Here is a 26,800-nt window from a genome sequence, read left to right as displayed (position 1 = left end):
AGACCCTGTCAGCAAGGCCTTCAGAGCAGAATCCAGGCTTCGGTAAGTAAGAAGAAATCCTGCCCATGGCCTTCTGGGTCAGCTCTTGCCGGTTCTTCCTGTTGGGCCAGCACACAGGCATACAGGGTTAGTCTTTCCTTCCTAGACCCTAGGTTTATACAAGCTACTTCCTGCAATAGATTGCTCTCTCTCCTCTCTCTCTCTCTCTGTCTCTCTCTCTGCGTCTGTCTCTCTGTCTCTGTGTCTCACTCTGTGTCTTTCTCCCTCTCTGTCTCTCTGTCTCTCCCTCCCTCTCTCTCTCTCTCTCTCTCTCCCCGTGTGTGTGTGTGTGTGTGTGTGTGTGTGTGTGTGTATGTGCCTTTCTCCCTCTCTCTGTGTGTCTCCCCCCCTCTCTCTGTGTGTGTACACAATTTTATGTTTCTGAATATTTTCAGAAATAAAAAAAAAAAATAACCTTGCAACTACTTGTTTGTCTAGCATTGTCTGTGTAGCTACTGCTTGTCCTGTTTGCCCTGCTTATTGCAGTGTATAGGAAAGTCTATAAATTCTGATCCATCGGCGAGGATTGGAGCACGTTTAGACGATGACGCATGGCCACTTGTTGGTTGCCTCAGGCTGGCCTCAGAGTCTCAGCCCTCCCGCCTTGGATTCCTGGCGCTGGGGTTATAGACGCACATTGCCACGCACTGACAATGGTTTTAACTAAGCCTTAGGAGGGTGAAGAAGGGATGGGAGGGCTATCTTTGTCCTCTCCTTGTCTTGGTGTGGGAAGGGAACTGCAAAGAATGAACATTGTGTGCCTCCACACTCTGAGTTCTGGCACAGATTCTAACACAGAGATTCGTGTGGGGCTCACATGCCTGGATCTGACCCAGCAGAGGCCAAAGCATGCCTTAGCCCTCAGTGCCAGGCCGGGTCATGTGGCCTGGCCCTCTCTGGTCCCAGGACCACTTCACATCTACCCAGTCCCACCTGAGCACCGCCTGTCCACCTGGAGACTGAGAATCAAGTCTTCCTTCCTGTCAGGAGAACTGCAAACTGCTGCTAGTCCTCAGGGGAGGGGGGAGTGCCCAGGAGAAGGACACGTGTTGTCTTGAGACGTTAGCCGAGGTTGTTGAACGCGCATGAAAGAGTGGTACAGACCAGGGCCACAGTGACAGTGACTAAAGGGTCACCAGGTCTTGATAAGAGCCAAACCGTTTCTGAGGGAACCTAAAGCTGTGGTCTCTGAGGAGAGGGACTACATTTCATGATGCCGAAAGAGCTAACTAACGTGTCCAGAGCAAACACCTGCGTGTCATTATCTCGCCAAGTCTGTCAGGATCTAGTACCATCTGGAGAAACAAGGTCACACATAAATAAACTAATTGGATTGAAAGGAATTAGGATAGGAAATAATTCCTATGAATTTGCATTAATGTCACTAAATACTTTTCAGTGTAGGTTAGCCTTCAAGTATCAGATTATAACTTTAGTTATATATGCCCTCCGTTTTCTGAGGTCTAAAAAGGTAGATTTCCCATAGTCATGATGGAAATAGATCTTTAAGTAGAAAACTAATTTTTAATTGAGGAAAGAGTGGGGATGTAGGGGTGTACACCTTTCATCCCAGCTGTCAGGGAGCAGAGCCAGGCGGGATCTTTGGGAGTCCCGGGCCAGTTTCATGTCCATGGAAAACTCAAAGCCAGCCAGGACTACATAGTGAGACCCTGGCCCAAAACCAAAAACAAATACATTGAGATTATAGCGAATGAATGAAGATAATGTGTAGGGGCTGGGGAGATGGCTTAGCAGTGAAGAGTACTGGCTGCTCTTTCAGAAGTTCTAGATCTGATTCCCAGGCGCCGGTATGGTTGTTCACAATGATCATATATATATACATACATACATACATACATACATACATACATATATCCAAAGCCCTGTGGCAGCTTCCTTGGACATCAGGTACACACATGGTGTGCATCCATACTGTATGCAAAACATTTATACACATAAAATAATTTTTTAATTTAATTTATTATTTTACATGTCGATCCCAGTTCCCTCTCCCTCCTCTCCTTCTCTCCCTCCCTCCCTTTTACCCTCTCTGCCCCCTCACATGCACTCTGACCACCCTTCCCTCCCATCCCCCCACCCCAATTCCATATGTAGGGGAATGCCATCCAGGTGGGGTCATGTAGATCTGACAGGTCATGTGAAGTAGGGACTAGGACTTCTCTCCTGTCTCTAGGTTAAGGCAGTATCCCTCCATGGGGGATGTGTCCACAAGGTCCTTTTGTGCACCAGGGATACATCCTGGCTCCACTGTCTGAGGTCCCTTAGACTGCTCAGTCCTTCTGGCTGAGACCCTTATTCAGGGGGGCCTGAGTCAGTCCCATGCTGGATTCCCAGCTATCAGTCTGGGGGCCCATTAGCTCCTCCTTGTTCAGGTCAGCTGTCTCTATGTGTTTCTGCAACCTGGCCTTGTCCTCTCTGCATCTGGATTCTAGTTCAACTCAGTGTTTATGTATGGGTGTTTGCTCCTGTTTCCAACAGGTATTGAATGAGGGCTCCATGGATAAGTTTGTTGTTGATCTCACTATCCTGGAAGGGCATTTATGGTAGCCTTTCCACGGACGCTCAAATTGTTAGTTGGCGGCAGTCTTGTAGTTCTCTAAACCTTTCTTTGGGTTCAATTTTCTCTTCAAACCAATATTGGCACATTACAGATGGTTATGAACCACCATCTGGGTGCTGGGAATTGAACTCGGGACCTCTGGAAGAGTAGTCAAGTGTTCTTAACTGTTGAGTCATCTCTCCAGCCCATAAAATAAAATTTTAAGTGGTAACATATAACATAAAACTTGCTATTTTATCTGCTTTCTAGTTCATGCATTCATGAACTAGACAGTAAATGCATTCATATGCTGAGTGACTGTCATCTTCCTGCAATGGGTGATGATGCATTTCTGAGCCTTTTTCATCCTATGAGATTGTCCCAACACACAATTGGCTGCCCTCCTTCCCTCGGTCCCCAGTAACCACCACTCACCTTCCCATCACTCTGTGTGTGACTGGGCCACCTTCTCCTATCAGTGGGATCCCACGGTACTTGTCTCTTTTCTTGTTTCCCTTAGCATAGTGTCCTCAAGTCTCATCTATGTCATGGCATGTATCAAAACGTCCTTCCTTTCTAAGGATGAGGAACATCATTTTAGAGCAGTTCTTCTCAGCCCTCCTAATGCTGTGACCCTTTACTACAGTTCCTCAGGGTGTGGTGAGCCCCAACCATAACATTATTTTCATTGCTACTTCATAACTGTGATTTTGCTACTGTTAGGAATCATAATATAACTATCTGATATGCAGAATATCTGATATGCGACCCCTGTGAAAGGTTGAGGGCTCTTGTATTTACTTATTTATTTATTAGAAAGGAAACCAGGACAACCCTTTATTGGGAGCAGAGAATAGCACAACACTGACCAACAGGAAACCGCCTGAAGTCTGCACAATGTCTTCCAAGATACAGGTTCTCAATTAGCAAAAGTCAACTGGAAAAGAGATTTCATGGGGCAGTTTCACATCCTCCCTGGGAGGGAAACTCATTAACTTTGCTCAAGGCATCTGTGGCCCACTAGAAACAAAACCCCCCGGGGTGCCTTTATAAAAAACATTCTCCTTGGATTTTTAAAAAAAGTCTTTGTTACTTTCATTCTACATTCCCACAAGGCCACCAAGCTATGTATGGATTGCTTCGATGTCAACCCCAGAGAGGTCATCCTTGACCATGATCAAGGTTACATCATCAGCCAGTGTCATCCTGCTTGTGTGAACCTAGAAGATACGATTCTTGGTTTTTTCACCAGGCAGGGAACCTCAGTCTTTCTGTCAATGAAGCCTGGTCTATTAAATGCTGGATCCGAAGTTTCTATTCTCTTTGTGGCCATAGTTTCTTTTCTCTTTGTGGCCATGATAACTTTTACATCTCCTTCCAAGTTAAATCCATCCAACTGGTTTAACAGTTTCAAAACTGCTGAATTTCTCACCTCCATGGTTCTAATATATCTTTTGTTCCCAATGGAAGGTGCATGTTCTCTACTAACTTGAAACAGTTCCTGTATGAGTTTGGGCCCATCACCTAGATACTTCTGAGTAAGTCCTGAACCAACTACTCTCAAGAAAGTGGCTGGAGTTTGGTTGTCTAGTGCTTCGACCAATAACATTTTACCTATTCCTAGAGGGTCACGGAGAATGACCCTCTTAGGGGGCTTTATCCCCATCTCTTCGTAATGCTCAGGATAGGTAAAAGGAATTTCCTGGTTTTGGTTGTCCAGTCCCCCGATATTTTTATAGATCTCCTGGTGGGCAAGGGGGGGGGGGCTTCATCGCTGTGACCGGGGGATCTGTGGCATCCATTAGCACCCTTATCTCAGAACGTACCTTGTGGTTGACCAGGACTGAACAGCCTGTCTCTAGCAGATTCTCATATACAAATGATAGGATGCTGATGTAGTGTACTGAGCCCATAGATTTGTACACAAAGGCATGATTCTCATCAAAGATTTCTTCCGAGGTCGAAGCAGACTTGAGGTTCCCTTGAGAGCATCTTATTTCATTGTCTTGTCCTTGTCATCCTTCTTGTCATCTGCCAAGACCATGGCCACCATGGCCACCCTCTGACTTTGACCCATCTTCTTTCTGTTGTCCTAGCTAAGGACCAAGTGCTGGGTTTTGAAATCAGGGATCTTGGACATGTTAGCCAACTCCTCTACCACAGAGCCAAATCTCTTCTTCCTCCCTCTCCTCCCCCCCTCCTTCTTCAAGCCAAGGATGGGGCTAGGGATATTGCCCAGCAGATAAAATCATTTGCTTCATAAGCTTGATTACCTGGGTTCAACCCCAATAACCCACATAGAAAAGTGGGTTGTGGTAGCTTGCATGTATAATCTCAGCGTTCCTATGATGAGAAAGGAGGCAGAGTCAGCCAGAAGCTCATGGACTTCTTAGTGTCTTAGCTACTTGTCTATTGCTGAGAGAAGGGTGAGCCCATGACCATCATGGTAGGAGCACAGCAACAGACAGGCAGACGTGGTAGCTGAGAGCTCTACATACAGATCTGGAGGCATCAGGAAGATCTGTGTAGGCCTCCCAGTGGCCAGGGCCTCCGTCACTGTTCCAGCTGGTTCAGTAGGCCTTTTGAAACCTCAAAGCCCACCCCCAGTGACACACTTCCTCCAACAAGACAAATGAAATTCACCTTCGCAGGTCACATGTACTTTGAGGAGCCTCACGTTATTTTCTATAGCAACGATACCTTTTCTGCATTCCTCCAAGCCATGCACAGGGTTCTGATCTCTCCACATCTGTGTCAGTGTTTGTAATTTTCTTTTCACTTGTTTAACGTTATTTTTGCAATGCTGATTATTAAACCCCAGGTTTTGCACAAGTTGAGCAAAGCAAAATACCAACCGAAGTATGTGGTGATATGTTATTTATGATTTAATAAAGATTGCCTGGAAGATTAGAATGCAAAGCTAGCCACACTAGTTATCTATGGAAGCTGGGCAGTGGTTGCACACACCTTTAATCCCAGGACTCAGGAGACAGAGGCAGAGGTATCTCTGTGAGTTCAAGAGCACCTAGGACTACAGGAGATTGAATCAGGCTAAAAGAGAAACAGAGCTCACACCTTTAATCCCAGCACTAGAGTGTATATAAGGAGCTCAGTGCAGTCTCTGAGAGCAGACCAGGATTCTGTCTGAGATTTGGTGAGGAGCAGTACAGTCTGGAGATGCAATCTGAAGATCAGTGGATCGCCCCTTTGGTCTGAGCATTGGTAGAGTGAAAACTCTCTAGTGGCTGGCTGCTTTGCTTCTCTGTTACAGAGCTTTGCCCTTGGCCTCTAGTTTCCCCTAGCATGGGTTTGACGGGAATCTCTCTAATAACCAGTAGTGTTGAGCATGTTTTAATGTATTTATTAAACATGTATGCATTTTCATTGAAGAAATTTCTGTTAATTTCCATTGCCCACGTTTTAAAAAGGTAATTTGTTTATTTTTATTTTATGTACATTAGTGTTTTGCATGCACACATGTCTGTGTGAGGGTGTTGGATCCCCTGTGACAGGTAGCATAGACTGTTGTGAGCTACCATGAGAATTGAACTCCGGTCCATCTGGAAGAGCAGCCTGTGCTCTTAACCGCTGAGTCACCTCTCCAGGCCCTGCATTACTTGCTTTTCATTGGGTTGATTGTTCTTGTTATTGAATTGTAGGAGTTATATTCTAGATATTGACCCCTTATGGGATACAACCACACGCCCCATAACAAAGGATCCTACACACAATGTTGTTCCCATTATACTGCCTTGTGATGGCATAGCATCTTAGTGTACAAAAGCATGTGCAATGATGTTTGGCTAACAGTGGAATTTCCTAATACCACACATCACAGAATGTACCCACCTTGCTGATACATGATTACACATGATTTGTAAAACTTTTGTCCTAAAAACAAGTATTTAGGTTGGACTATCTTAATTTTTTTCATTCCAGAAAAATATATGTTATAAGCTTTTTTATTCTTTTTTTTTTTTTTTTTTTTTTTTTTTTTTTTTTTTTTTTTTACTTTTTGTTTTTTACCCTTTCCCAAATCCATTTAAGGCCCCGACCCCCAATGTGACTGCATTTGGAGACAGAATCGGCGAGGGTTGATAAGTTACTGAGATCGTAGGTCTGGTGTCTTCGTAAGAAGGATCAGTGCTCCCAGAATTCCCTGTCTTCCATGTGAGAACCCACGAAAAAGGCCATGAGCAAGCCAGGAGCCAGCAGGAGGCTACTTTAATCTGGAAGCTGAGGAGTAAATTTCTCGTGTTAAGTCATCTAATGTGAGGTGTTTTTTGGTTTATTTTTTTTTTCTTTCTTTTTTTATAGAAGTTCAGGCAGATCACAGCAACAGGCTGTGCATGGCTGGGGACAGTGGTCAGTATAGTGTGTGCATGGCTGGGGACAGTGGTCAGTATAGTGTGTGCATGGCTGGGGACAGTGGTCAGTATAGTGTGTGCATGGCAGGGGACAGTGGTCAGTATAGTGTGTGCATGGCAGGGGACAGTGGTCAGTATAGTGTGTGCATGGCTGGGGACAGTGGTCAGTATAGTGTGTGCATGGCTGGGGACAGTGGTCAGTATAGTATGGGCATGGCAGGGGACAGTGGTCAGTATAGTGAGGACCGTGCAAGCATGGGAACCGAAGTTAAAATCCCGAGCATACAAATGAAAATTGAGTATGACTGTTCACATCCTGGACCTGGGCCCTGCCTTCCATGCTGGGGCTGGGGGTGGAGACTAAAGGATCCTTGCAACTTATTGGCCAGCTAGCCTGGCCAAATTAATGAATGTCCAATTAAGTGAGAGGTCCTATCCTAAAACTAAAATAGAGAGCATTGACCTTTGACCTCCATACACACATGTTCATGCACACTGGCAATCAGGCATGTCACGCACACATGCATACAAGAAAAAAGCCTTACGTACTTGTGGGATAGTTTAAAAACATAAAAAGAAGCCAGGCACCGTTAACCCTGTTGCTCGCTAAGCCAAAGCAGGAAGATTGCTTTGAGTTTGAGGCCAGCCCAGTCTATATAGTGAGTTTTGGGCTAGCTGGGCTATAAAGTGAGATCCTATCTCTAAGTAATTGATTAATTAATAATTGAAGGAAGGAAGGGCAGCTGGCCACATATGTTGGCACCTGACTGGTGTGCCAGTTGTGGGATGCTGAGGCAGAGGAATCTATATATCTTCACATGCTTCTTTCTATGCACACAAACAGTGTTTACAACCCACACCAGAGATACCTCTGCCTCTGTCTCCTGAGTCTGTCCCCCTCCAGGGCTGGGTATGAAACCTAGGGCCTCTGCATGCTAGGCAAGCACTCATCTAGCCCAGACCACAGATGTTCTTCTGTAACCTTCTCTTAACACAGAGTATGAATATAGATAATTGTTTTTAAAACTTGCAAAGTTCCACTGGACAGGTATATTATAATATACAATGTAATAATGTATATTGTAGAGATTATTGTATACAATATGTAATAATCAGCCTCCTATCGATAGACAGCTGAGTGGTTCTTTACATATATCTTTGATGTTTGATTCATTCATGGAGACAACTTCTCAGAAGTTGAATTAATGGGCTAAAGGATATGCATCTTTAAAATTTTGATAGCCAGTCTATTGCCAAATTACCTTGCAGAAAGGCTAAACTAAATTGTCCTCGTACCATGTTTGAGAGTACCCATCGGACACACCCTTGCCAAATCGGCAAGCTTTCAACAGTGGTTAAAAATAAGTTCTTGTCTGCTCTTGTCCTCTGAATCCTGCCAAAGTGCGTGATGCAAAGCTAAATGAGAGGAATATAAAGTTGACAGATGGGAGTGTATTTTGGTCACTGTAATGTTTTATCTAGAGCACACCATTTTCCCCTCAAAGCAAATGTGATAGACAGGGTTTCTTCAGTTTTTAGTACAAGTTCTAGGAAATAAGTTCCTAAGTGGATTATTAATTCCTTAAAGACTGAATGTCTCTGGGTTGAGAGAGAGTATATATGGATGTGTTTAGACTTCTTGTGTGCAGCAGTAAAGGGGCAGAGCATTTTATTCTGGAGCAGCCCCCACATCACACTGCAGCCTACTCAGCATCATCAACTGTTGGACTGAAGCGGAGGAGCATTTTTCTCAACTCCATTCTAAATTTAATTTTTTTTTTTCTTGAGTTGAGCCATAGCTAGCTGTTCGTGTGATGTGAATGATTTCCCAGCTACTCAGGAGACTGAGCAAAAGGATCACTTGGGCCTGGGTTTCAGCGCCAGATGAGGCAGCATGGTAGAAGCTTGAAAACTCAAAACCAGTGGCAGCCACAACCAATGAGCTATACTTCACACTCATTGCAAGGTTTCTCTTAGGATTTGACTGTGCATAACTTCAATATTTTGATATAACATTTCGCCAAAAATTAGATGAAGGGGAAGAAAATAATATGATTGAGCCTTTTTTTTTTTTTTTTTTTTTTTTTTTTTTTTAAGCTATGTCATTCCTTGGCCATGTGGTCCAAACAAAGCACATAATTTAGCTAACTGCCTTTTCCTCCATTGACAACTTAGCAGAATGAAATCCACCCTGTACCATAGACATACTGGGAAGACAGGAGGTCCCAAATTCTATAGTGAACTGAATGACACGTTTGAAAAAAAAAATGTGTTTCTAACCAACCTTTGTGCAGGAGAGAGTGTAGGGTTTTTGTTTTGTATTGTTTGTTCAAATAAACCCTGTTACATAGATCTATGTTTTGCTATGGAATTTTTTCTCCTGTTATGGCATTAGTATCCATTAAAGGCATTTTCCAATGGTTCACCTCTCCTGCTGATATTAATGAGCCCACATACTAAAAGTCAGAAAATGGAATAATTATAAAATATGAACTGTGAACTGTACATTAATAATCCTCTTTATCTTCTCTCTTTTTAGCAACCTAATAAATTGAGTGCATCAAATTATTACAAGTGTGGTACTTCCAGTGCTGGCAAAAGAACATAATAACATTTGTTTTACCTTGGCAGAAGTAAAGACCACTCGAAGTCCTGCAATAACAACATGACCCAGGCTCTCCCCAGTCTATGCTCGATTGTCCCTCTCCTCCCTTCCCTTCCTTTCCTCGCACCTCAATTTCTTCCTTCTCCATCTGTTCCCTTCCCTTTGTTTCTGCTCTCCCTCCTTTTCCTGTTCCCTCTTTCTTTCCCTTTCCATCCTTTTCCAGTTAACATTGTGATCAGGGACAAATGTATATTGTCTCAGCTCCATGTCTCAGAATAGAGGTCTTGGGGTGGGATCAGGTCTCTTATCTTCATCCTGAGGGTAAGGACACCCTCTTTCCTAACATGGGACACTGCTCTGTGACTTGGTCCTTCTTTCTGAGTTGGGAATGGGAGGGCAGACATGCTGTAGGACTCTGTCCTTTCATGGTGGGCTGTCTTTTAGATCTTGCCATGTGATAAGCTTGCAGGAGTAAAGCTCTGCCCTACAAAGTGAGCTGGAGTTCGAAGAGGTTTATTTCAACTCAGGGATGTGTGCACAGTATTAATACTCAATAATTATCCATAGACAATGCCAACATTCTCCAATAAGCTTTAGGAATAATAGGTTAACTTCCTGGGGGAAATATATAAGCATAAAATTTCCTCCTGACACCAGGCAGTGATGGCACATGCCTTAATCCCAGCATTCAGGAGGCAAAGGAGGCATATTTCTGTGAGTTCGAGGCCAGCCTGGTCTACAGAATGAGTTTCAAGACAGCCATGACTACACAGAGAAACGCTGTCTCAGAAAAGTAAAATTCATCCTGTCATTACAAAGTTTACAGTTTTAGTAGTATTATCTATATTCACATTGTTGTGAGAATTTTATGCCTTGCAAAACTGGAACTGTCTACCCATTTATCAGCAATTCCTCAGTTTCTCCTTCCTCTAGTCTCTGCCAGCAACTGTTCTACTACCTGTTTCAATGACTGAACACTTTAGATGCCTCATAAACCTAGAACCATGTTATGTTTGCCCTTTGTGCCGAGGTTATTTCACGTAGCATAATGCCCACAAGGTTTTTTTCTCATCTTACCATGTGACTGAACTTGCTTTCTGACACAAATGAAGCTGACATTTGAATTCCAAATGATCCCTGCTTCTGTTTGTCAACAGAACCAAAACTGGATGAGATAGAGGGTATAATCAATTTTCATGTCCTCAAGCACCATCAGACTAGGGTAGAAGTGTGGGGTGTAGACATCTGTTTTCTGGTCTAGCCAGGGCCAAATGGAAATGAGAAAATAGAAACTTTATTTAAAGGATTATGACAGTAAGGGGGGAGGGAATTTTTATATGTAATACTGAGAATGCTTAGTGTGGTGGTTTGAACAAGAATGATCTGCATAGACTAACATATTTAAATACTTTGTTACCAGGGAGTAGAATTGTTTGAAAAGATCAGAAGGGTTAGGAGGTGTGGCTTGTTGGAGTGGGTGTGCTCTAGTTGGAGGAAGTGTCTCACAGGGGGAGGGCTTTAAAATTTCAAAGCCCATGCCAATCTCCCTCCCCTCTTTCTTAGTCTCTCTGCCTGCGGATTAGGATTTAACTCCCACCTACTGCTCCAGCACCGTGATCCCCACCATGATGGTGATAGACTAAGCTTCGGAAACAGTAAGCAAGCCCCCAGTTAAATGTTTTCTCTCATAAGAGTTGCCTTGGTCATGGTGTCTCTTCATAGCAATAGCATGGTGACTAAGACAGAAGTTGATGCCAGGAGTGGGGTATTATTGGACAGGCCTGACCATGCTGTTTGGTGGAGGACTATGGAAGACAAAAGCGGTTAGATACTTTAAAGTAAGCAGGGCTTACTGGGTCATGTTAGTATTAGCATGGAAGACAGTGGTGCTGAAGGCAATACAGAATGGGGGTTGGGACAGCTCAAGAGGTTTCACAGGGCAAGAATTGTAGTAAGTGGCCTAAACACCATTCTAGTGATATTTTGGCAAATGATGTGGCTGAGTTTTTTTGCCCTTGTCCCAAAAATCTGCCTGAGGCAAAACTGAAGAGTTTTTAGATTAATCTATCGAGGATACTTCAAGACAGCCAAGTATTGACTCTGTCATGTGGTTATTAGTAATCACTATACAGATTTATACTGAACAGGAATAAGATAAGTAAGGAATATTACAAAATGTACAGTTAGAGGATAAAGGGAGTCCCAGGAAAAGTAATATAGAAGACAGATGTTCCAGTGCTCAAGGAGATTAAAAAAAAAAAAGTCTAAAGAAAACCCTGATGCTTAATGGAATGAAGGAACAGATGATATCAGACCAAGTTACTACCCAGCTAAACTTCCAATTTGTGAAAAGGAATTAAAGAAAAGATTAAATGGTCAGGAAGCCATCACAAACAGAAAGTTGGTACAGATGTAATTGAAGGAGGGGGCCAATTCCAGCCCTATCGAATAGCAGAACTTGGTAGCTGTTGTAACGAGTACGGTTTTTCCGCCTGCCGCCGCTGGTCTTGTCCTGCTGCCGCACCAGCCCCAAATAATGCACAGAGACTCTGTATTTGATACAATGCTGTTGGCCCGGTTACTTGTTTCTTATCTGCTAGCTCTGCCTTAATTATTAACCCATTTCTGATGATCTATGTATTTCTCTTACCGGGGAGCCGGCAGCATACTGCTTTCTCCAGACTCTCCATCTTGACTCCTCCTTCCTACTTCCTATTTCCTCCTTGTCTCCTAGTCCCTCCTATCTTCCTTTCCTATTGGCCAACAGTGCTTTATTATTAACCAGTATGAGAAACATATACAGAATGACATCTCCCATCATCTCCTCTTTTCTGTTTAAATAAAAAGAAGGGTTTTAACCTTAACATAGCAAAATATATAACACATCAGTTATCAAGTAAGAATCACAGTTAACAATATTTAGTCCATTAACATTTATCAAGATTTAAGAAACTATTCCATCATCTATTCCATCTTTGTGAGTCTAAAGTCCTATATGTAACTTATCTGTAAGCCTAACTAAGGAAAACTATAACCATAACTATCTGTCTTCAACTCCTTCAAAGACCACAGAAGGATAATATATAAACTCTAGAAATGACAGAGACAACTCACTGCCTGGTCACCCGAAGTTCTTTTGTAATCTTCCATCTTCAGCCCATAGGCCATAGTGTGTCTGGCAGACTCTTCAGCAAACAGGAAACTTTAAACTGTCTTCTTGTATTGGCAGTTTGTCAGTCACTTTTCTCTGTGTCCTGCAGACTGTCTCACAGACTCTTCCATGAAGCAGGAACTCTGTAGCAATGTCCATCTTGAATTAGCAGTCACTTTTCTGTGGGTCCTGCATGTCCAGTTTATACAGCATAAAGTCAAACAGTCCAGACAAGAGCAGTATCTTGTCCAAATGGCTAGTCTTGCCATATTGGAAGCAAACTCCAAAACGAGTTTCTTCAATGTCCATCTTCTTTTCTGGTGCAGGTGGTATTGCCAGGAACAATTATGTCTCATTGTCAAGAAAAACCCTAAACCATTTTAAATGCCATATTCTGTAGGTCTTTGAAAGGTTTGAAGAATGCCTATCTATCTCAAATACATCTCTGTGTATCTTGAAAACCTAACTAACTTAACTCTAAGCTTTGACTATCATAGGTAATTATCTATAATCTGTACTACATTATACAATATGTTTCTGAATGAACTATATAAACACAATGCCTAAACAAAAGGAGAAATATACACATCACAAAATTGACCTTAAATTGTATCAATAAATGAAAATCCATTCCAAAACAAAGTAATCATATCAATACCATAATTCCCTTTTTACCTTTAAAAAGAACTGGCTGTGATCATTAACCATTTATACCCAAGTCCATTTAAATGAAACCAAACATTTATAAACAATATTTGGGAATTTGGGCGTCGTTCTTTCCAAACTACTTCCTGCTGACAGGGGGCGCTGTCATGGGAATCTTGGCTGTAGTCTGCAAGGCTGCTTTGTCCAAGCTGTTTTGAATGTTGGATCGCCAGGAACTCTGTTTCAGGGGGCCTGGCTTGATCAAACCACATTAGTCTGGAAGGAATCCACAGCTTTTCATTTTCTGTAGAAACAAAAATAGAAATCCTTTTCCCCAGTAACTTGTCCTTGAACTTAAATTTTGGAGTCAAAGCATTTTTAAAATATATAAATTGAATTAATCCAGCAGCATTTCCTTTATCAGTTGTTATTTTCTCAGCAGTCAAACAATGTAGAGACAACACAATAGCATACAGTAACCAGATTCTCTCTGAGCTTTTCATCTTTACATGCCTTTATTACTCTGTTTATTTTACTTTTATTTTTTTATCTTTTGACATAGGGTTTCACTGTGTAACTCTTATCTGTCCTGGAATTTACTCTGCATACCAGGTTTACTTTGCAAATCACAGAGATCTGCTTGCCTCTGTCTCCATAGTGCTGGGATTAAAGGCGTGTGCTACAACACCCAGTTCCTCTTTGTCTATTTAAAACCATTTTATTTTTCTCTCCCAAGCCTATGTATTTTTTTTTTTTTAAACACACTGTAAACTTTTAACACCTTTTCTTAATGTGAATCTGTCTCTACTGTAAATCTTTATCTTTTTTTGGCCATGAGTCTTTATCTGTTAAACAACAACATTGTTAAAATGAAAGTCTTTGTTTCTGCCGCGGTTTACCAAAGATGGTGGCGGTTACTTTTATCGCCAGCACTGAAAGCTGCGCTCACTGCCTTGATCTGCATGCTGCCGGCTTGGAGATGTGGTCACCGCCATTGCCATCTCTCATACACACCAATAAATTGTTAGCAGAGTTTCTTAAAAGCCCTGTGCTTTTTTCCGGCTATTACTGAGTCAGGAATCCTCGCTTAAAGGAGCCGCGCAAATATCTGCTTGTCTCTTGCAAAGCAGATTCCAACCGAGAAAAATGCTGCTACCAAGAAACCTTGCTTGTCTGTGTTCTTTTGTTTCTAACACCGCGTTTTTAAGCTTTTGTTAAATTTTAAGTGGAAGTTCTTATTAACCACGTTGGGCGCCATTTGTAAGGAGTTTGGGTTTTTCCGCCCGCCACCGCTGGTCTTGTCCTGCCACCGAGCCAGCCCCAAATAATACACAGAGACTCTGTATTTGATACAATGCTGTTGGCCCGGTTACTTGTTTCTTATCTGCTAGCTCTGCCTTAATTATTAACCCATTTCTGCTGATCTATGTATTTTCACATGGCCTTCTCTTACCGGGGAGCCGGCAGCATACTGCTTTCTCCAGACTCTCCATCTTGACTCCTCCTTCCTACTTCCTATTTCCTCCTTGTCTCCTAGTCCCTCCTATCTTCCTTTCCTATTGGCCAACAGTGCTTTATTATTAACCAGTATGAGAAACATATACAGAATGACATCTCCCATCAAGCTGTGGCCACATGGCTTTAACAACAAGGAAACAAGAAAGAAATATAGACTCTCCCTCCATAGCTAAGGAAACCCACTAGAGCCAGACATATATATCAGGGGTATTGCTGCATGGATGCCCAGAGAGGCTGCTATGTAAAGCTATGAAAGTAAAGCCTCAGTTGCGTTGGAGACCCAAGATGTTGGAGATGCCAGGGTCATGGGATACCTGCTGAGGAAAACTACAGACGGGTGACTTACATAGCAGATCATCAACTCAAGGCCAGGCAGACAGGGGCTTGTCTTTTACGGGAAAGAGTAGAACGGGTAAGAAGAAGTCAGTTCAGCGACCCAGATGAGTGGGGTTCTCAGGAAGCTAGTGGAGGAGTTTTCCTCTGAAGTCCACACTGGGCCATTAGGGAAAGCTTTTTCCTTCTTCCAGTGTTTAAGCCTGGTGGCCATTGGTTAGGACCTGGAGGAGGGAAATAACCCTGACAAGCTTAATCAAGCATTGAACTTTATAGGTCAATGGGAACAAAACACAAGCCTCCAGCATATCATTTTTGAAACAGTGGGAAATCAGAGGGTCTTTTGGCTGGGTCATGGATAGATAAGGGGATGTCTGAAAGTTAACCCTAGAGATGGAGGGATACAACTTGACACTGTTTTCCAGGAACACAAGACTCAAGTAAAGTTTAGTCTTATCACCAAACCCATGGCCTTTCCACATGTGGATGCTTTCTTGTGGAAAATTCACCTCACTTTCTTTGGGTAGGACTGATGCCTCTCCTTTGGTGAGTATGAAGGATCCAGCAAGTACCAGTCACTCTGCCCTATGGTTCAATCTCATGGATGCTGGGAAAGAGAGCAACATTTTTTTTTTATCCTTAGAACCAGCTATTTATGCCTGGATTAGTTCTGTCTCTAGGCTTCTCAAGTATAAGACTCAAGAAAAATTTTACTTTCTTAATTATGGAATGGCTTTGTTTTGTTTATACTGACTAACTGTGGTACCTAAAGCCCCATTGGTTCAGACAATTTTTTGTTTGGTTGGGTTTTTAATTTTTTGAATCACATTTATTTGTGTTCAGCAGAGCTCAGTTCTCCTTTGACCTTTATGTAAGTCCTGATGGTGAAACCATCAGGATTGGTAGTAAGCGCCTTTACCTGCAGAGCCATCCTCCTGACCCATTGTTTTGTTTTAATTATTATTATATTATCATATAAGTCTCAGTGTATGCACATGTGTGGAGATGAATGTTGGTTCTCTCTTTCCATAAGACTTGGCAGCAAGCACCTTTCCCCCGCTGAGCCCTCTCTCTGATGTTTGGAAGGCCCTGGATGACTCTGGTTATAATGATTCCAAGCATGATTTTGTTCCAAGGCTGAGATGCTCACTTTAGAATTCTGGCTGTATTTCAAGTTTCAGTAATTCCATCTGCCCTCCTTGAAAATTTTATTACAAGCACATTCCATATTCTTAGCCTTCTTCCTCCAGACTTCTGAACAGCACGAAATCTTTCGGATCATTTTCATTATTCAAAGGTAAAAATAAGAAAGAATCTAAACATAAATGTTCAAAGCCCTGAAGCCCCTACTTAATATGTTATACTGGCTCTAACGGAACATAAAGAACGGAAGGAGTCGAGGAACGGCTCGGGGGTAAAGAGCACTTTCTGCTCTTGCAGAGGACCTGGGTTTGATTTGCAGCACCCACACTAGGCAGCTTCCAACTGTCTGTAACTATACCTTCAGGGACCCAACATCATCTCTGGCCTCCTGGGGCACCTGTTCTCCTATGCACTCATACAGGCTTACATGTATAAATAATCAATAAAGTAAATCTTAAAGCATGGGAGAAGGGGGGGGGAGGGTGGAGAGATGACTCGGTGGTTCAGAGCACTGGCTGCTCTTCCTGCGGACCTAGGTTTGATTCCCAGCACCTACTCAGTGGCTCACAACCATATGTAACTCCATTCTCGGGAGATCCAACACCCTCTTCTGGCCTCTGCAAGTACTAGGCACACACATGGTACCCAGACATTCATACACATAAAAGCATCCATACACATAAAAAATTAAAATAATGGAAGCAATAGTTTCTGTGAGTGCTTGTGGACACACATGAAAAGAACATGCAAGAAATACCATAGGATACATCACAAACTACAAAATTTCTGTCCATAATTGACATATTCCTAACTTCATCAGGCATTTATTTAAATGACTAGATTGGTAAGTAAGAAATATTCATGATGGAGGGTAGTAAAGCTCTTGCTTGGCATGGGCAAAGTCCTGGGTTTTTTATACACACACACACACACACACACACACACACACACACTTTGCAGTTTCAACAACTAGTGCTCAACTTCAGTCCTAAAGTATTATACGAGAAATTCTAGAAGTTAAGTCACAAGTTTTCAAGTGTCAGTTGGTCTGAGCAGCATAATGGAATCTTGTGCCCTCCAGCTCTGTGGACATGGGGAACAGTCAGCCTTCAGTCTGGCATAGTCACGCTGAGCGATCAGCCACCTGCCCGTTAATCACTCGGGGGCTTTCTGTCATCAGACCCAATCCGTTACCTCAGTGCTGAGTTTGAACAAGGCTTGCCTCATGGCCCCACAATGTGTCATGGTACCGTGGCATTGACTCGGTGTATTCTGTCAGGTGGGCAGTCCATCAATACACACCATCTCAAGAGATGAGAAGTGAGCACAGAACAGTAAGATGCCCGGAGAGAGCTCTGCACCACTGCTCCACAATTTTATTACAGTGTAATTCTTCTACAACTATTGCTGTTCACCAGCTTTGACTAATTTATGAGTCAAGCTCTATCATAGGGATGTATGTGACTGGATAGAGCGGTGTAGAAAACTTGAAAGACACACTTCAGTACGTGTCTGTGGGAGTGTTTCCAGAGATGATTGGCGCATGGTTTAGCATCAGGGTGAGCCCAACCTGACTGTGGGCTAGACAGCTCAGCAGATTAAGGACAGAACCAAAGGGACCCTGAGGGACTCACATACACCTAAAGTGGCTTGGTCTTCGCAGATTTTGCTGCTGCCTCCAGGGACATTAGGCTAGTGTCCCTTCAGCCCTTCAACGCAGACCTGGTCAGTGATTCCCTGGGGGCTTCAGGGTCTTCGTGCTCAGATTGTTCTGAGGGTTCCAGCTTCTTGGACTGAGTTGGTACCTGGTTCCATGGCTTTCCAACAGGCAGAAGGCCATGGAGAGACTATCAGCCTCTGCCCATGGAAGCCAATTTAATAAATCCCTCTTTGTTTTGTTTTGTTTTTGACATAAGTCTTCGTGTACTCAAACTGACCTCAAACTGCCACCTAACTGAGGATGGCTTTGAACTTGTTTCTGATCCTCCTGCCTCTATCTCCTAAATGCTAGGTCAGAGGCATGCACCACCACATGAGGCTACATACATGCATAGAGTGGTATGTTCTGTCTTCCGTCCTTCTAGAGAACCCTCGCTGATAAGCTGAGCGAGGAGATCAAACACGCAAGGAGGCTGACATGACATAGTTTCAGACACTCACTGAGGCATGAGAGCCCCTTCCTCAATGAAGGGAGACTAATTTAGCTGCTCATCTTCAGGAAATAATGTGAAACCTCAACAACTCCTCCAATATCTTTTTATGTGCTGGGCCCCAAGGACACAGCAGTGAACAACGCAGACAACATGTTTAACCTCAAGAGCGTCTAGGGGACAAGACACAGATAAAAAATGACAGTCACATAACAAACAATGCCTGGGTCCTCAGAAGACCCAAGCCCACATAACGTGTGCTGCCGCAGCCTGTCCAGGAGGACCCCCACCCCCAAAGCAAGACTTCAGCTCTATTCTCTGGGCCACTGTGGTAGGGTTGTCCCCCCCCCCCCTTCTTACAACCTTTGCATTTTCTGGTTTTCTACAGGGAGCTTCTGTTCTTTTTTAATCAGAAAAAGAATTTATCAAGAGGAGAAAAACCTGACAGACTAGAAATGCAAATGCTTCAGTGTGAAGACTCTGGAGAGAGAGGTGTGAAGGCTGACCCTCTCAGGGCATGGCTGCCTCCAGAAAAGAAAAGACAGTCTCCTCAGAATGCAAGCTCTTGTTTTTGTGACCTTCTGGTGTATTCCGAATCAGTCTGTTTTATGGTTACATGTACCTGTTTCCAGTCACTTCCAAGTATTCTGCGTGAGGTGAGTCCCATCCCCCACACACCAACACTCTCTCTCACTCTCTCTCTCTCTCTCTCTCTCTCTCTCTCTCACACACACACACACACAAACTCTCACACACACACACAAACTCTCTCTCTCACACACACACACAAACTCTCTCTCTCTCTCTCACACACACACACAAACACACACCCCTACTTTTCTTGTTTGACAACTGGCTGCTTTGTCCTTACACCTATCTGTAAAAATCCCCGCTGTTCTCCTCCCTTATTTACTCAACCGTCCACAGCGCCCTCATTTCTATCAGCCGCTTACCCACAAATGGAGCCCTCCCTCTCTCCCTCCCTCCCTCCCTCCCAGTTACCATGGAATCCCTGACAAAATGTCTGTCAACGCCTCCTCCTTCACTTATATTTCTGTTTAATAAGTTTGTTAAAGTACCTTTCCTGCCCTTGGTGGGTTGAAGCATTCTATTATTGTCTGTGAGAACTCAGGGTCATGGTAGAACATGGTTTCATTTTGTTCCTTACAATTGGTTTTAATCAGAATTTTATTCTAGTAATCAATATTTGCTTTGCCCTTCTTTATGCTTAAGGAAATTTTCGGTATTTTTCTCTACTGCTTAGTAGAAAGGTTGTATTTTATTTTTATTGGTATAAAGGGAGAGAAATTAGGACTTGGAATATAGCTCAGTGGTATAGTACTTCTCCAGCACATGTGAGAGCCTAAGTTCAATTTCAAGCACAGAAAAAATAAAAAAGGAAGGAAGGCAGGCTCACTGGACAGTTGGATAATTTTTTTTTTAATGTCTCCACCTTTTTTCAAATTAATTGTATTGGCCCTCGTTCAGTTGCTATGTCAAAATGCCCGAGGCTGGGTACTTTGTAAAGAAGGTTGGTTCACAATTCTGGAGGTGGAAATCCATAATTGAGTAGCTTCCCTGCTTCAGCACTTGGAGAGGACCAGGTGGTGACCTTTGGGTCAGTTTTAGGTTTCTCTTATCATGAGAAAACTCTGCAGATTTTCCTGTGAATGCCTTTTGGGGGACAGATCCACTCAGTTCTTCAGGAATAGATTTGCTAAGTCACAGCGTACACGTGTTTTCAGACTTGGTCAGATTGTTAAGGTATCTATACGACCCAAATTTCAGAAAGTGCGAAAGAGGACACAGTCCACAGCCTTGGCGCCCTGAACCTGTCAGTACTGGAGCTTAGCCCAGCGACAAACATCCCTTGCACGTGCTGTCACAGAAACAGCTCTGCTACAGAAAGTACAGCCTGGGCTTTCCAGCAGGGCTTCACAGGGTGAAAACTCTCCTGCACCTTGCTGTCTTCTCTAAGTCCCTGTTTTGTGAGTATTTGCTTGTTTTTTAGTGATCTCTATTAACGATCCAGAACTGCTCTACTCCACTCCATGGACTGCCTGCCTTGGGTGGTGTTCTGCATACCTCAAGCATTATCTGTAGGGGCATTTAAAGATTGTACCTTAGCTACATAAGAATGCCTGTGTCCTCACCCTCTCAATAATAGAGTAATAACTTAGCAAGCTTTTTGGTTGTTTCTTTTTAAGACAGGGTCTCACTCTGTAGCTCAGGCTGGACTAACCTGTCACTGCTCAGCTTCTTGTGTGCTGGCTTGTATGCATGCACCACTGCATCTTTTTATGTTTGCTAGTCCCTAGGTGGAAAATAGCATCTTTTTGTTTGTTTTGGTTTCGGGTTTTGGTTTTTCAAGATAGGCTTTCTTTGTGTAGCCTTGGCTGCCCTGGAATTTGATCTGTTGTAGGCCAGACTGGTCTCAAACTCAGAGCGATCTGTTGTAGAATATTATTTTAACTAGGCAAAGATGCACTGCATTTGTTTACACTGCACTCGTTTAGTTATGTAAAGATGTGTTGCTGTTTCACCTTGCCTGCCTAAGGCAAGGTCTGACAAAAAGCTGACTAGTGAATACCTAGGCGAGAGAGGAATAGGCAGTGCTGGCTGGCAGAGAGAATAAAGAGGAGGAGGAATCTAGGTTCCAGAGAAAGAAAAGAGAAGAAGAAGAAAGGAGAGGACAAGGGAGAAAAAGAGGGACATGCCAAGAAGCCAAGCAACTGCCAGGCAGCCAGACATGAGAAGCGGTGAAAATAAGATGTGCAGAAGGAAAGAAAGGTAAAAAGCCCAGAGGCAAAAGGTAAATAAATAGAAACAATTCATTTAAGTTAAAAGAGGTAGCCAGAAATGAGCGTAAGCTAGGCCAAGCATTCAAAACTAATAAGTCCCTGTGTCACGATTTGGTTGGTGACCCCAAAGAAAAAGCCTGGTACAGTATTCCCCCGTCTCTGCCTCCGGAGTGCTGGGTTAAAGGCATGTGCCACCATGGCCTGGCAGAAAATAGTATCTTATTTTAGCCGCAAACATTACATTTTTCATCATGTGAGAAACGTTTCTTCATATGAAAAGATTCATTTTAATGTTCTGACCTAAAGACTGCTTATATTTTTTGCTCATCTTGTTACAATTTGCTGTCCCTGAAAATGGTTTCATAAGAACTTTCTCTACGCATTCTCCTTTTCATTACTTACTTTACTTGAATAAGCCTGGGAACACTAATTCCAATCCAGACATACTTGGGCCGTAGAGACTTTGATTAAAATATTTTGTTGTTTTTCCACGATTTAAGCTTTTAAATCTATTTTTGTTTTATGAGTATGGGCGTATTGCCTTATATTTTGGGCGCTATGTGTGCAGTGCCTGAAAAAGCCAGAAAAGGGAGTTAGAAACCCTAGAACTGGAGTTAGCCGAATGTGGGTGATGGGAACCAAATCCAGGTCGTCTGCAAGAGCAGCAAGTGCTTTTCATCTTTCAGCCATTTCTCCAACCCTCGGATGAAAATCCAATGGCGATGGCGGCAGACAATGAAAGCACATCATAGAGACATACACGTGTGCAGATTCCATGATGGAGCCCATTGTGCTGTGTGACAACCTGAAAGGGTTAATACAATTTAATGCTAGAATAGGCAGTTATTTCATCCGGCTTGTCTCCTGATTTCTCCCAGGTAGAATTAACAAGGACGTTAAAAGCCAAGAAAAGAAATAGTAGGAAGTTGTGAACGTGTGGGGTGAAGAGGATGAGTAGTTTGAAGCCCAGCTGATTCCCATTTGAGCAACCAGAGTGTCAGAAAAGTGTAACGAGCAAAGTCAAGGGTGAGGGCCTTAAGGGCCACCGTAAAGGTAGTCACTCCAGTAAGCCTGCTCTAAGTATTATGAAACAAGGTGGACTCCATATTCAGGAATTCAGCTTACCCTGATCAAAAGTGTTTTGGGTAAAAATTCATAACCTTCCAAAAATAGACCTTGGAGGTACTGGGAACTACATGCTAAATCCAAGAGAATTCAGTGATGTGTAGGCATTTGTGGTAGCTTGAATAAGAATGGCCCCCATAGGCTCATGTATGTGAACATGTAATCATCTCTCTCTCTCTCTCTCCCTTCAAATCAGGATGTAGTTCTCAACTGCTGCTCCAGAGCCTGCCTGTTTTGCTGCCTCTACCATGCTCCCCTTCATAGTAACAATGAACTAACTCTCTGAAACTGTAAGGAAGCCCCAATTAAATACTTTCTTCTATGAGAGTTACCTTGGGCATGTTGTTTCCTCACAACAATAGAATAGTGACTAAGATAATTGTACATTGTACAATTAGAACAAATGCAAAGATGATTTAAAACACATGGGAATGCATGTGTGCATTACATGCAAACACTGTACACTGCTATAGAAAGAGAAGATTATCCAAGGTGAGGTCTGGAACTAACCCTCTTGGATTACTTCCTAGGTACTACAGCTGCCTCGTTCTCTTCCTCTCTTTTTCTCTCCTATTCTCATTACATTTGTTTTGTTTGTTTGTTTGTTTATGGGCACACATGTCATGGAAGACATTTAGAGGTTAAAGGATAACTTGTGGGAGTAGACTCTGTCCCACCATGTGGGTCCCAGGGATTGAACTCAGGTCCTGGGTCATGATCACAAGTTCTTATACCTGAAGCATCTAGCCAGCACACTAGTCTTCTTTTTGCATGGTTACAATTTGTAGTGTGGTCATTGAAGGTCTAAATATATAATAATATCTTTGTAGCTTAAAATGATTTTTAAGTAGTCACAGAGGAACATTGCATATAAATTATCTATCATTGTATTGTCTTTACCTTGGTTAAAACTTGTGTTCTCTTTAAAGACATAGAAAGGCATATGTTGTTACAGATATTTAATGACCAAGCAGAAAAGCTCATGGACCCTCAGACAGACTGGCTTAGTAACACTACAAAGAAACCTAGAACCACTTTTTACATAGTAAATTTTTGTTTTGTTTAGTTTTTTGGGTTTTTGAGATAGGGTTTCTCTGTGTATCTTGTTTGTCCTGGAACTCACTTTGTAGACCAGGCGGGGAACTCACAGAGATCCACCTGCCTCTGACTCCCAAGTGTTGTGATTAAAGGTGTGTGCCACCAGCATCACCCGGAGTAAAATAAAATTTTAAATGTAGGCATGTTTTGGACACTGGTCTGAGAGGTGGATACATTCCCAGCCTTGGTATCATCAGTGTGACCTTACACTGACTTTTCCTTTGTAAATGGACACGGCTTCTACTTCTCACCTGCCCCTCAGCAAACGCTTTGCTGGACCCCGTGGTCCACGCCCGAACGTAGGAACCATCAAATCTGGAGCTGAGCTAAGGATCGAGCAGCCCTTTTAAGATCACAAGCCAGGAACGAGGCTATCGCCAGAAGGGAAAACGGATTCTGAGCCGGCAAAAATTCTATATGGCCGGCTATATGGGGTTGAAACAGAAAGTTCAGCTTTCATGATATAGGCCGGCTTCCACAGGTGGGAAACCCAGCTTTGTCTGAGCTGCAGTCTTAGACGCAGGCAGGCTTTGTGACCTCAGGACAATCCCATGAGTTTCGACCAGGCGTTCACCCACAGGTTCCTGAGTGACTTTCCTGCTTTTGTGAGTTGTCTATATACACTTCCTGTGGAGAGACCATTGTATTAACAGCAGCAGACAGTCTAAAGCAACACACTTCTTTGACCCATCATACTGCTTTTGTCTTTGGAAAGGATCAATATGCTACTCGGTTAAGAACAGTTTGCTTTTCACCATGTGAAAAGCAATTGTCAATGTGAATTTAGTTTTGCTCAAATAGCACAGAACCTGGTCACTATGAACCCTTGCCCAAATGCAAGTTTTTCACATGCTTACTTATCCCACAATTCTGAAGGATGGGATGCTATCAAAATAGGACACAAACTTCCTCTGAGCATAATTTCACCCCGGCAACTGTTTGCTCTCCAAACATCTACAAAAGGTACCACTATAACTATCATTTCATGGTTTATTATGTTATCTACCAAATGCCAGACCCGTGGTAACGCCTATATTTACATTACCTTATTAGATCCTACAACACACTCATGGTAGGTATGTTTTGGTGTTGGTTTGGGGGTCTTGACTTTTTTTTTAACGATTTTATTTCGTTTTAAATTGTGTGTGTGTGTGTGCGCGTGCGTGCGTGCATGTGCGTGTGTGTGTGTGCGTCCGTGCGTGTGCACGCACGCATGTACATGTGTGCATATGTGAGTACAGGTGCCCTTGGAGGCCAAAAGAGGAAGTTAAGCTGGAGTTACAATTGGTTGAGATCCACTGTACATGGGTTCTGAGAAGTGAATTTTGGTCTTCTGTTGGCAGTGGTTTGAATGAAAATGTCCCCCTTAGGCTCAGCTGTTTGAATACTTGGTCCCCCGATGGAGGATCTGTTTGGGTAGATTTAGGATGTGTGGGCTTACGGGAGGAAGTGTGTTTGAAATTTAAAAAGCTCTGAGCCATTCCCTGTTTACTCTCTCTGCTTCCTGCTTGTGGTTCCAGATGTGAACTCTGCTCCAGCTGTAGTGACTGCCTCCTGCCACACTTCCTGCCATGATGGTGAAGGACTGTCTAGAACCACAAGCCTAAACAAACCCTTCCTTGTTTAACTTGCCTTGGTCATGGTGTTTTATCGTAGCACAAGAGAAAAGTAACTCTCCGAATCATCTCTCCATCCCCAAGCCTTCTTATTTGGGAAAAGCTTTTGTTCCATCCTAGGGGCCCTCACACTCATGACCTTCATCCCCTTTGTTTCTTGGGTTACAGGGATGTGCCACAATACCTGGCCCTATAGGTACTAGTTTTCGGTGCATTTTGGATAAGGATCCTAAGTCCCAGAGATGGTATCTAACCTGTTCAAACTGACATTGCACATTGTGTTACATAGTAACATTTATCCAGACTCCAAATCACTTCTAACCTCTCCCCTGTGTAAATGTTATTATTTTTATACTATATAAGTGGTTTTTATGATAAGGTACCGTGGAAAGCACAGGTGGTTGATTCTTCCAAGTAGTAAATCAGTAACATGTTTAACTCATATTTCTGACATTTTTAGGGAAACAGTGCTAAATAAAAAAAAAAAAAATCTATGAGGTTAGAGAGATGGTTAAGAGCACTGGCTGCTCTTGTAGAGGACCTAGGTTCAGTTCCCAGCGGTGACTTCCAACTGCCTATAATTCCAGCTCCAGGGAATTCAATGCTTTCTTCTTGTTTCTGAAGGTACCAGGAGCACACATGGCTCACAGACATATATGCAGATGAAACACTCACACACATAAAATAAATGAGTCTTTTTGTTTGGTTTTTCAACGTAGTGTGCTGTGTAGCTCTGGCTGTCCTAGAACTCACTCTGTAGATCAACCTGGCCTCCAACCCACAGAGATCTGCCTGCCTCCTGAGTGCTCAGATTAGAGGCATGTGCCACCAATGCCCAGCTAAAATATATAAAAACAAAACAAAACAAAAAAACAACAAAACCAGCTAATATATATGTATATATATGTATATACATACACACACACACACACACACACACACACACACACATATATATATCAACAAAACAACAAAAAATAACTCGTAGAAAATAATCATTTTCTAGGGAGATAATTTTGAAACTGGACCCAGGTCTCTTTTATTCTGTAAGACATTGGTTTGAAGGACATTGGATTTCCTAAGGTCAAATAGAGAACTATTTCCTTCTAAAAAATTTACAATTCAGATTTGGCTCAAATAGCTACTCACCCCTAACAAGCCTTCGGATCTTATGAGTAAAGAGGTGGGTGATCAAGCACGTAGCCATTACTGTTCATTTGTAATTAGATGAAATAACTTCTTAGTTTCAGTTTTTTCCGTGGCCTTGGCCCTAAGTCATTATTCCACTTAGTTTTCAGATCTTATAAATAAACCTCTGGAAGTGTTAATAGCTGAGCCCTTCTGTTATTAGACCCTTAGCGTCTTTGCAAGTAGGTGTTGAGGAACTCGTGGTCTATGTGTAAACTGGCATTTGCAGCTCACTTGGACTGAATTTGGAGCCACAAAATGCCATTAGCTTAAATAATAATCATACTATTCCACCAAGGTTTTCTTTTTGAAGACAGAGTTTTGCTATGTAGCTCAGGCTGGCCTTGAACTCGTGATCTTCCTGCTTCAGGTTCCCTGGTGATGGGATTATAGGCATGCATTAGCAAGATTGCTGATTGTTCATGAGTTACAGCTAGCAGTCTGCCGGAACCAGTTTGGAC

General features: G+C 42.8%; 1 pseudogene; it reads right to left on the bottom strand.

Moving 5' to 3' along the window:
* Positions 1 to 3,723: 3,723 nt before the first annotated feature.
* Positions 3,724 to 26,800, bottom strand: part of LOC127221023 (26S proteasome regulatory subunit 4-like) — a 37,208-nt pseudogene continuing 14,131 nt past the window's right edge.

This window comes from Phodopus roborovskii, unplaced genomic scaffold, assembly GCF_943737965.1.
Source record: "Phodopus roborovskii unplaced genomic scaffold, PHOROB, whole genome shotgun sequence".
NCBI classification, from domain to species: Eukaryota; Metazoa; Chordata; class Mammalia; order Rodentia; family Cricetidae; genus Phodopus; species Phodopus roborovskii.
This window is presented reverse-complemented; position numbering and strand designations above follow the sequence as displayed.